The sequence below is a fragment of the Dasypus novemcinctus genome, chromosome 6 (genome assembly GCF_030445035.2).
Source record: "Dasypus novemcinctus isolate mDasNov1 chromosome 6, mDasNov1.1.hap2, whole genome shotgun sequence".
Classification (NCBI taxonomy): Eukaryota; Metazoa; Chordata; class Mammalia; order Cingulata; family Dasypodidae; genus Dasypus; species Dasypus novemcinctus.
Window position 1 is genome coordinate 8,198,957 of NC_080678.1, and position 13,045 is coordinate 8,212,001.

Genomic DNA, 13,045 nt, shown 5'->3' on the forward strand with positions numbered 1-13,045 from the left:
AGTTGGGGATTATTTTAGTTATCTTTTTATTATTGGTTTCTAGTATCAATGCTCTACCATCAGAGAACATAGTCTGAATGATTTTAGTATTTTGAGGTCTGTAGGGACTTGTTTCGGCATGGGGTTTATTTCTGTAAACGCTCCGCACACACTCGGGAAGGATGTGTGTTCTGACATAGCTGGGCACAGTGTTCTGGGTGTGCCAATTAGGTCAAAATTGTTAATCGTTTTGCTCAAATATCCTAAGTCTTTGCTGGGTTTTGCCCATTACATCCATTATTGAAGGGGTGCACTAAAATTTCCAACTATAATTATAAATTTGTCTCTTTCTTCTTTTCTATTTCTCTCTCAAATTTTGTTTTACGTATTTTAAAGCTACGCCTTTAGGTGCATGAAGATTTATGACTGCTATTTCTTTCTGATGAATTGACCCCTTTCAAGTTATGAAACACCCCTCTTTAACTCCATGTTTTGAAATATACTTTTTAAATATGAATATATCCACACCAGGACTTTTGCTTGGTTTTGGTGTGCATAATCAAGCAATTTTTAAACTTTTAAAATTTTATACCTTTCTGTGTCCTAGTATTTAAGATGTATCTCCTGGCGAAGCATAAAGTTGTATTCTTTTTTCTTTTCATCCTGTCAGGCCATCATTTTCTTGTAATTAGAAAATGTCATCCACTTCCATTGTGTAATTACTAATACGCCGAGGCTTCCTGGACTGGGAAGGGCCGAGCAAAGGGTTACCTCCAGATCTGCTTCACTCCCAAGCCCTTAGCTCTCCTTGGCTACACTTTTCCTGCTTGGCCTCTGCTCTACATAGCAGCCTCCTTCAGCTGTTCTTATGGTGAAAAGCTACTCATGAACCCGAGGGCAGCGGACAACAGCAATGTCTCTGTGTTGTTTTCCATGATATTTGAACAAGGAGAGGAAATAGAAGTCTCACTGCTGACTGATAGTCTCCTTGGGGCGGTGGACATCAGTGTTTGTTCTTCTGGATCTCTGACTGGTTTGGAATCTCTCAGTGATGAGGTGTTATGGTTTCAACTCCAAGAATTACCTGTATAAATGATGTCACCCATCAATGGTTAAAGTAATTTCTCTTCAACAGAGAGGACTTTTTTTTTAATGGGTAGTAATTCCCTCTTCCTGAAGAAATTCAACTGCGAAGTGAAGCAGGGCACACTCTGACCCTCCCTAATGGGAAAAGGTATACCGGAGATGGCTGGAATGGAGCAGAGAATTCTCAAAGGCCAGAATGCAGGTCCATTGCCAGTGATTGAACACAGAAATCCCAGGAGCACGGTGCGTCCCACCTCACACCAGCCTTTGGGGTGGCTGGGAGTAGGAGCGATGTGACAGGGTGCTTAACATTTCAGGTGGAAGGAAGTCAGTTACCTGTTACTCACCTGTAGTGGGAGAAATCAGGATGACTGCTGCACAAAATGAAATGAGATGCTGCTTGCTGGGGAAGGCTACTAACTATCTCTTGAGAAGGAATTACTATACATGGACTCTCTGTCCCATTCTTTAAGTAGCTTCAGGGCATCACCTTCCTTGCTAAGCCTGCTTAGAAGGAAAAACTTCTCCTGTGTCTTCTTAGAACAGTATCTTTTCCAAGGTGGATTATTATTTGCCCATCCATACCCTGAGTACTAATCCTTTAATGTAGAGAATGATTAGGATGAGTAGAGAGGATAAAATGGGATTAAGAAATAAGGCTCATGACTCAATTATTAACAGTAGAACTATGAGTAGAATCGATAAGACCACACGTATACTAATGAAGCCAAAAATATTGACACCACTGCCAAGACATCGTTCCCCAATCATCAGGCAGGAGCCGTCCCATGCCTACACACGATAAAAAGGACTTTTTAAATAAAAATGCCAAAAGTAGTTCCTGAAATTTAACTGCGAGTTTCAGAGTCAGAAACACCCGTTTTGTGTTTGAGTTTAGCAATAAGGACTACGGAGGGCATTGCGTTAGGACCAAGGTTCTGGAATTGCATGCAGTTGTGTCTCAGTCTCTGTTTCTATAACCGTTCTTTTCTGAGGAAATTGTGGATGCCAGTAAAAGTGAGGTGTGGCAGGAATGTCTTAGAGGAAGTCAGGATTTCAGTGGCACGGTGGGGAGAGCATGGACTCGTGCGCCCGAGCCACCTGGACCAGATCCTGTCCAGCGAACTCCCAGGTTCTGTGAATTTGGTGTCAGACCTTTGAGGTCTTGGACTACCAGGTCTTATTCTGTAAAGTGGGATAATGTCCATAACGGAGGGAGGTTATAAGGATCAATCCAATGAAATAGGTGAGCAAAGGTGTCTGGTACATAGTTGCATATATCAGATGTAACCGCTTCTCCTTGACTCTAAGGACTTGTGCCAAGGTTACTTACATTGTGGGGTTGTAAGGAGCTACAAAAGACATGACTTGGGAAAAAGCTGAGGACTGGAAGCTGGGCAGTGTTCTAGCCCTGGCTTTTTCCCTTTAATTGTCAGTGGAATCTTAGGCTTACCTCCCTAAATCTCATTTTCTTCATTGGCAAATTGGAGGGGTTTGGACTAGATAATCACTTTTATTGCTTTAATATAATACAGTTCAATGATTTTTAAAAAATTCACACTTTCACATAATAATAGAAGCACTTGGCATGTTTAGTGGAAATGAATAAAAAGGCTTTTAAAAATAGGCACTGCTAGGATAGTTTGAGATAATTGAGGCTATTATAGGTAGAAATGAGTCACACAGAGGAGGGGTTTTTGTTATTTTTCACTTAACAAATGGGAAATTCCCACTTTTAGAATTTTTGCAGGGGATTTCATAATTACATTTTAGCTATTGCCAGTTCTATGTAACAACAGGTCCGGTCTTCCCGTTGAGAAGTGGGTTGCTTATTTGCGTGTGTCTAAAGAGTGTTCACTACCAGTGCCCAAATGAACAAATGCAACTCTCATTATCCCTGACTTTAATTGGGCAATCAAAACTCCTCCAGGGGCAGGAGGGGCAGAGAGGTGAATGAAATGCTTGGAAGAATTCCTGTCAAAGCTAAGTGGGGTGAAGGCATAACCTGGAAATTCACAAAAGAAGTTCAAGTGATGGAGAACAGGGAGCACATGTACTAACGCATCAGTGAATATAAAAATGAAAATTAAAGCAGTGAGAATTGATCAGGCCAACAATATTTTATAGATACGATAATACAGTTGGCTGGCAAGGGCATGATGGTATGGGCAGGCTTCTCTACTTCCCTTCAGGGTCTAAATGATTCTTCTTTTCTGGAAAGCGGTGTCAACATGTATCAAGACTATTTAAATGATGTCTTCTAAAAAACAATCAGTGATTTCTGTCCAAGGATGATCAAGAGAGAGTTTTAATAGCAAGACCAGAAACAATGGAGACCACAGGATGATAAGAACTTGGTTGAGCAGAAGGATGTGCAGGAGGAGTTTTGAAGGTAGAAGAGCCTAAGCAACCTACTAAAGCCGGAAGGAACTTCCTCTTAAAAGAAAATTCATGACGCTGGTGTGCAGGAGGGTGGAGGGTGGTGGTTGGAGAAGGGACTGGAGAAGAAAGAAGAGGCTGGATTATGCAGGGATATTATTAAGGAACTGGAACTTTTTTTTTTTTTTTTATTTACTATGAGTCCTTGGAAGGACTTTCTGCAAGGACAAGATAACTGAGGATGTTTTATTTACTTCAACCTTTACCATCCTTCTGTTTGCTCTTTGGAGAACTGGTGGGAGGGCACCAAGAGTCAAACTAGTGGGACCAGGTAGGTGGCCACCACAGTGACTCAGGAGAGAATTGACAGTAGCCTGGACTATCGCATGGGCTGTGGATATGAAGTTTCACTAGGGTGTGTTTTGGGAGTAGAACCTTCAGCTCTTGTTGATGGATTGGATCTCAGTGACTGTGTATAAGGATGCGATCAAGGAAGACACCTTGGTTTTTGGCTTAATAAACTGGATAGATGCTATTTTCATTGATGGAGGCAAAGCTGGGTTGGAAGTACAGGATTTGGAGGAATGGTAGGAGAATGAAGAGTTCCATTTTGTACTTGTAGAGTTTAAGTTAAGGTATCTAAGTAGAGATCTCAAACAAGATTGGGAATAAAGTTTGGGGGTAGTATTAGCACATAAATAGTATTTAAAATCAGCTGGGAAACTAGCAGAGAGAGAAGATAGCATGAAGGCTATGGGATGTTATGGTGCTTCCCATTGAAGCTAGTTCGAGAATCTGATTATGACTCAGAATACAGCAGGTCCAAGGTAATAGAGTTACTTGGGTTTTGAGAGTTAAAACTCATGTGTACTGCATTGCTTTCACCATATTGTAATGCCCTGCTCAACATGGGTTTCTACGTTTTAGAAAGGCCTCCCATCAGCTGGAATACATCCAAAATATGTTGAGTAATTTGGAAAGATTTGGAAACTTTTCCATATAAAGCACTGTTAGGGAATCAGAAGCGTGTAGTTTGGAGGGAAGGTGATTTGGAGAAGAGATCTGAGATTAAATTCTGGCCTCCAGTGCTATCAGCTGTGAAAGAAAGTTTCAAAAGGCAGTTTTTTACTTCACTATGAAGAAGAATTTCCCTTTCCTGCTCTTGTGCTCCCCAGCTGACATTTATTAGGTACTTTCTATGTTCCAGCCTCTTGACAAGGTGTTTTGTGTGTTTTGTCTCTCTTAATCCAACTGTTGGTATTACCCATGGAATGGACTACTTCAAATCCAGACAGTACTTCATTATCAGAAGTAGGCCCCTTAAATTTATTTCTGCAAGATGTGAATTATTTTCCATGTAAAAAAAGATTGCGAGGTCAAATACATTTGGGAAATGCTGGACAAATATTTTGGAGGTGGTTTATTTACTGCAGGACTTTTCAGAAAGTTCAAGATGCTCATGTGCATTGTCTTTGTCTGAGAAGGAAGGATGGTATGCTTTCCCAAATAATTCACTTTTTAAAAATTTTTTTACCAAGCATCCATGGAATTATCATTCTAAGGAAAACACAATGGGAAATGCTGTTTCACGTTCTCATCGTTTGGTTGACACCAACCATTGCTGTATTTCTGGACGGTACATTTACCTCTTTTTCCAGGGGAAATATCCTGAACTGCAAGAGAATCAGCCTTAAGAATCCAGCAGGCAGAAAGTTCAGACTTCAACTGTAAGTGTGTTGCTTTACAACCATGTGCGATTCCAGGGATCTTTAAGTAAATGCCAGGCGATTCCCTGTGAGCCAAACTCTGAACCTGAGGAACGAATTGCAGATTTGAGCATTGGAATCTAACGAGGCCTGAGAGGCTCGCGGAGGGGCGGATCCGGTGCCTCTGCTCTGGGTCCCAGGACAGATTCTTCAGGAGACACCACCTTGGTGCAACTCATTTGGTGAACTTTCACTTCAAAGGCAGTCTGTGGGTCTTTAAGAAACAGAAGCCCCGCTCCCTGAGCATCTGAGTAATTGATATACACCCTCCCTCCTCCTGTTCAAATAAACAGTGGGACTTCTGGTTGGTGTTCCATGTACCTGCTGTGGAGGAAAATGGTGGGAAAGTTAACAGAGACGGATTACATAACGGCTAACAGAGACATTTTTCAACTTTTTTCCCTTGCTGCTCCAATTTCTCTTTTGCCATTGCATTAATTAGAAATTTAGGTAAATGACATAAGTGCCCCAATTTTTTATATCTGCCAGGAGAACAATTAGGCCATTAGAAGTAACAAATGGTCTGGACTTGGGCTGCCTGTTGAAAATTTTCAAGCTACATTATTTCTGACAAGAAAAAAACAAATAATAGTTGTTTTGGCCAATTTTTACCATAAGCAATGTCAGTTTTAGCAGATGCAGCCTGGTTTGGATTTCTCTCCACTGTCATGCCTCATTAAAGTGTGCTGACTCTCGTGGATTCCCGTCCCTTTAGGTAAACAGTTATTTACATGAACTGCGACATTTTTCTTTGGTGACACTCTCTAATTGTTCAAGCAACCAAGGGTGATATATTAAACACTCGGCAAAAGGCTTCACCTGTGAAACAAATTGCTTTAAATTAACTATCCCTTCAAAAGAAAGGCAAAAGCTCAAAATGGACAAATTAGACCCTTCCCGGGCACATATGGTACGTGCTTCAAACACGTCCCCACTGGTCCCGACTCCAGAGAACAATTCTCCGTGATGGAGTAGAAGACTCCCCAGCTCATTTGGGGGCTTCTGCTGGCGTTTCCCCGCACTGCGTGCAGAAGGCATCTGCAGAGGCAGAGTGCCGTGCGGTCCCCTCAGCATTTGTGACTTCACTAACTCCGTAGCCTTGGCTTTTTTTTTTTTTTGAGTTTAACTCTTTCTGCGGCATATGTTGATACGGGAATCTCCCTGCAAATCTGTCAGTCCTCTCGCTGCCCTCTGCACGTGATTTCTGGCAGCTTCGGTGGCCCTTGAGTATCTGCTGATTGCCATCGATCGGCCACAGCCACGCGGCTTCAGGGCAGGGCCCGCTGATGTCCTCTGCCTTGAGGAGAGAAGGTAAGGTGAGACTAATCACCAACACAATTCTGGAAGGTTGGGTCTGGTTAGGGCGCTGGGTCAGGTGCCTAAATGCAACTTACTAAAATTCAAAGTCAAACGTCCACTTTCAACAAACATGTGAGATGGAGGGGAAGAGGACATGGCTCCCTGGCCCCCCAAATCCACACATCCAACAAAAGGTGGTGCAGAGGAAGTCACGTGGACCCAGGGGACGGCCACAGTGGGTCAGGGAGGAGCAGGGCTCAGGGAGTGCAAAGCGAGCAGATGCCACTCTAGATGGGAGCTTGGGGTGGAGCTGGGCTGCCCGGGGCTCGGGGAAAAAGGTGAGCAGAAAACTGTGGAGAAGCTGGACAACTGCCCAGTCTCGATGGCACGAAAACGTCTGTGTGCGCATCTCTTAGGCAGAAGACTCTGGTTTGTGGATTTTCAACTCCTCCTCATCCATCTTTCCCCATGTAGTAAATGTCACCGTTTAACATCCATTTGTTTAGTATAATTTGAATGCACAAACATTTTAAAAGTGCGAAACCAGAGTATTCATCCAATATATTTGGGGCAGTTTACTTCCTACTCATTTGCTGCTGCTTTTTGTGATAAACATGAACAAATAGAGTGAGAAGTAAAATGGGGATGCTCGCTACTGTACAGTGCCCTCTCTCAAAGGAAATGGCAGGGTTCTTCCTTCGTCTAGGAAAGAGTCTCTATTTCTTTGCCCAGTTCTTAAAATAGCGAGACCTGGGAAATACATGCGTTTTAATGCGAACTTGCGGGATCTTTTTTAATTTTCAGAAATATGTAGCATTTTATGATATAAGAGCCAGAGAAACACCAGGAAACTAGAAGAGGTGATGGGAACTCAAACTCCCTCCTCCCTTCTGCTGCTCCGACCGCCCCCGCAGCCCTTGGGCAAACCCCGTCCTCCACGAAGCCAGGTGGCCTGGGACAGTGTGCGAGGCCAGCTCCACGAGGGGCTCCCCTTGGCCCACCCTGGGGTGTGCGCGGCTGACCCAGCGCAGACATGTGCACCTCCTAGAATCCAACTCGTTTTTTCCCAAGGGTATTCTTTACCAGCAGAAAACAAAATCATGAAACAAACCAGCAGCAACGAAAAACCCCAAGAGTTTTGAAGCCACAAGATCTTAACTAATGGGAAATAAACTAGCAGTGTAGAGGTTTTGCTCCTCAACAAATTGTTCTTTCTGTTTTGTTATTTTTAAAAATTATCATTATTCTTTACCAACTACTCAATGCCCACCAAGCGAAAGCTGCCCCTTTCGCTCGCCCTCCTTTGCCTGGTAATCTCTAATCTACATTCTGCTTCTGCTAATTTTCTGTTTCTAGATATCTCATATGACTGACATCAGGCACTGTTTATCCTTGTGCACCCTGCTTATTTCATTCAGAATAATATCTTTAAGGTTCATCCATATTGCGGCACATCTCAGAACTTCATTACTTTTTATGTCCAAATAATATTCCATTTTGTGCACGTACCACATTTCAAAATGAAACCTTAGACATAAATATCAGTGCGATTTTGCTCAATTTGTTCTCATGCTTCTAGAATATCAGAATGCACATGTGGATGTGGAACTAGCTAATAGAAGGAATTTGCCACAGGGTACTAACATTTTCCCAAGAACTTCTGTCTAACTGCTCAGCTAGAAGCCAGCACTGCTGAAGATCCAGCTGGCATGGTTGGATCGTAGCTGCAGACTTGTGGTTTGTCTGTGGGCTGGTAGCTAAAATAATACATACATTTGATTTGCTGGAATCAGGTTGCCTAGGGGAAATTTACTCCAGGTTTGCCTTTAGCTGTTGTCCACAGCCCTTTTCCATCTATGCCTACTCAATTTAGGGGACACCCCTGTACTTTCGTTTACTCCTGGGCCCTTGGTTTCTTTTGTTCTAGACACTACTGTATTTTCTGGAAAAAGCTATTAAATGCCTTTTTATATTTGTATTAATTGAGCCCTCTTTAATGAATAGTTATCATTTTTGAGAAGTAGTATATATTTTCCACATAAATATTTTAGATCAAAATATTTCACAAAGCCAATATTGCCTTGTATTCCATCAACATGCTTCTTCTTGTTCATCTTTATGGATGTCCATGATTGGTGTGTGCCGCCTCAAAGAGAGAGTTGCCTCTCCCCTCTTATTAAGAGATGGGAGTTTTGGTATCCTTACCTCGCATGTCTGAACTCCTTTCAGGGTTGACTAGAATTCATCAAAAATGAGTGCTTTCATTTTTCATAAGACCTTTGAAATTTCTATGAAAAAGGAAATGTGGGTAAAACCTGAGTCAGAATGTGGAATAGATCCTGCAAGGAGTAAACTTAAAATCTAAATATGCACAGACTAAGGAAACAGAGTAGAATCAGGTTTTATAAGTGATCTTGTCTACCTCTTGGAAACTGCCCAAAGGAAGAAGCTCTAGTAAAAATGTTCTAGGAAGAAATTGCTCAAGGTACGCCGGGCGTAGGCACCGATCGCACACAAGTTTCTGGAGAACCAGGAGTGCAGTCACAGCCACGCCATTTGTGCGTCAGAGATGGCCAGGTCACTCAGTGACGGGATGTGACCCACCCACGCCAGGGGCCGCCCCAGCCCATCAGGTAGGTAATTTTGCTTGCACTTTCCTTTACATCAGTGACAGCTAGCTGCTCTGCAGTTGATTAACCATGGGTGCTGTGCTAACTCATTTTGCTCAAGCATTGCTAATGTACCACCTCCTCTCCTCCAGTCTTTTCATTGTGCAGAGCCTGGAGGAGAATTTAAGACTCCGACCATCATCTAGTGGCAGATTTGGGCCCAGGCATTAATTTTTTTGCCTCCTTTCAATTCATCCATTCTTAAGTACTTCTTGCATGCCTATTGGGTTACAGGACACATCAAGATGACAAGGAAGAAAAATAAAAACAAATAGATACAAAAATGATAACTATGTTAGAGATAGGTGGATAGAATGAGCCAGGGGAACTTGATCAGTAATGATAGATAAAAAGAGGGAAAAACAAAACATGAAGGAAATATGATATTGATGGTAGAAGTAAGAGCAAATAAATTTATTTGCACAATAAATGAGAAAGTCATAAATTACAGTATTAAATGGCAAAGATTTCAGACTGTCAGAAAGAGAAAATCCAGCTACATATAAAACTAAATGAGGATAAAGATATAGTAGGCTAATGCATACCAAAATAAATTAGGCATGCCCCTAAAATAAAAGAAAATCATGAACTGGAGTAAGAGTATTTATTTTGTACTGAAACCCATTGTAACCAACAATTAATTTTGTAACAGATTGATAACATGAGACTATTTCAGTCTCAGATTTGGCTGAAGCCCAAGAATGAGGGGCCCACCGTTCCCAAGGTCAAAGTGAGTTGTCAGCCTCCCCATGAAGGAACTCTAAAAAGCAAAGAAAAACAAATTCTATTTAAATTTATTTAAAAAAATAATATAATGCCACCCATGAAGCCTCATGATAGCAACGACTGTCAATATGCAAATTTATAGCCATTGATATTTTTAATATTAACAGCAATAAAAAAAAGTAAGCTATTCAACCCAAGAAGACAAAAAGTTGCATCTATTTTCCTTAGGACAATAGGAGAAGAGAACTGATACAAATAAAGCTATCTATTAGAATATTATAGAAAAGTCAAACAATGTGACCAATGAATAAAACCAAGTTCCAATTCTTTGAAAAGAAAAAAAAAGCTGGTTCTTCTGTTGCTATGACCAAAATATAAGACAAAAAAATCACAAATACGTAATTTTGGAAATGAGGGAGTATATATAGCTGGATGCAGAGATGGTAGAAAATATGTCTAAATTCCTTTGATGATCTTGATTACACAATAGTTTTCTGGTGATATAAATGATTAAAACTGACTCAAGAAGACATGGAAAAACTTGAATGTTCCATTTCACCATGTGAAAACCAAAACAAAGCTATACTATTTACTCTCTTCCCACCCCAAATCTAACAATTACCAGTGGTTTCAAGAAAGTATAAATATTCTCAACTCATCTTATAAAATTAAAAGTTTCTTGATATACACTCTTGAAAAGATATACAAAGGAATCAATTTTAAATTTAAATCAAATATAAATTTAAAGCAATTTTACTTGTGGAACTAAATGTCAAAGTTTTCAATGAAACATTACTCAACTGAAAGCAAAAGTGTATTTAAAAATCACAATTAGAGCTAGCTTTTGTTGAGCTCATATTCCCTGCAAGTGCTTTGTATGTGAGACTGCCAGTGAATTCTCAGGGACAAGCTTTAAAGAAGAGGAGTGTCCGTGACTTGGGGAGGTCAAGTAAGGGGTTCTTTGTCTCACAACGAGGAAATAGTAAATGTGAGATTTGAATGCAGCTCTTTCTGCTTTCAGATTCCAAACTATCGCGAATGATGCATAGCGATTTAATAGAACTCACAGCATGCAAAAGTGACTCATCATTAATAAACTTTTTAGTTATCTATCACATTTCTAAGATACAGGAATAAGACTCACATGGTCATTTTATTGGATGTGGAGGAGATATTTGATAAAATGTAACCTTTGTTCTTGATCGTAATACCAAGGCAAAGGGGATGTTTCTTTAATGTGGAAGCACGATTTGTGTGAGATCACTGAGGCAGATTGAATCCCGCACCCCAACAAGAGGTGATTGACCTTACTCTGCATTCCTGGGAATCCCTTTTTAAGAGAGGCTTTGAAGATGTTATTATCATTTAAGGTGGGTCTTCCAGGAAATTCAGTGGCAGTCAGGAGAATCCCCAAGCCAGCAGCCAGAAGTCCAGGGCGTCACAGGAGGACCCCGAGGGCATGGCCATGTGAGGAAGGCTGGCACAGCCAAGGGGCCCCAGGGATCATGGCAAGCGAGCCCGGGATCGCTCCGAGTTGGAGAGAAGGCACGGCCTGCTGAGGGCTTGATGCTGGGTTTCAGCCTCCAAAACTGTGGCTGTAAACGCCTGCTGTTTAAGCCGCGCCTCTTGTCAGAGCAGCTCTGGCAGGCAAAAACCACCATCAAAGCTCAGCTCTCCCGCACCCGCCCTCATCCTGTCTTTTGGCCCTAGGACCAGCACCGATGATCACTATGGTTACGGTTTTAAAAGACTACTTTGTAAGTTTTAGTAAATAAAACGAAAGGCCAGAAAAAATGACACATATGTGGAGGAATATAGGAGAGGAAACTAGCATTATTTGCAGTTGACAGTATTTTATCGTTTGTGAAACTTAAAGGAATCAACTGGGAAATACAATGAGAAAACGAAGCTGATTTTTAATTAATAATTAAGCATTTTAAGTAAAATTTAACAAATCTGAACGGTTAGGTGCAGAAATCAGTAGATTTTTACTTAATACAAATCAATTGAAAACATATAGTGGCAAAAAGATCTTGTTGATAAAACAGAAATATTAAATATGTCTGAAAAATCTTACACAGTGTCCTGGAAAAGTATTAAAATTATGAAACTTTGCCAAGGGACAGAAGAGAATACTTAAATGAATATAAAGAATGATGTTCCTGTATGGGAAGATTTAGTAATGCAGATGTCAACTTCCTCTAATTCATCTACAGATTCAATGAATATCCAATTCTAATCCCAGTGGAGTTTGGGGTGGAACTTAACAAAATGTTGTTAAAGTTCATCTGGAAAAATAAATGGCTGAGAAAAGCCAAGGAAATTTTGAAAAATAAGAATAATGAGAGAGGACTTGACCTCCTAGACGTTAAATGCTGGAGTGATTAGAACAACGTGGTCTTGGTGCTGAAATAAGGGATCAATAGAACAGAACAGAAATTTCAGAAAGAGACATAAATAATTTAGTATATAATAAAGATTGCATTCTAAAGGAGTAAGAAAGGGATGTATTATTCAGTTAATAGCATGGGGTGTCTAGTTTGTTGTTTCTAACTTTGCATTTGGAAAAAGCAAAGTTAGAACTCTACCTTCTCATTACAGCAAAACTAAGCACTAGAAGGATTAGGATTTTAAATTTAAGGACGGTTCTATATTAGGAAGAGAAAATATCTAAGTGATAGCTTAATCTTTCTCTGTGTGGAGCCACAAGCAGAAATCTTGAAGGAAAATAGATGGACTTGAATTTATAAAAATGTACTGGCAAGTAAAAAAAAAATTACAATGTGAACAATAAACTGTGAATGATTTTGGCAACATACATTACATTCTAAGTGTTAACATCACTATTATATAAGGAATTCTTAAAATCACTAAGGAAAACATAAACCAGAAAGTCTGCTGTTAGGAATTTATTTCTATGCTCATAAAATCTCTCTTTTCTCCCCCCACCCACCCTCCACACACACACACACACACACATACACACACATAAGCATTTCATTGTGGTGCTGTTAAAATGAAACTAAAATTAAGACACACTAAAATTAAGTGTGTCCATCATTGGGGAACCAATTAAATTAATTGTGGCACATCTATATGCAACTGTGAAAAAAGGATATGACTTGTGATTACATGTTATTA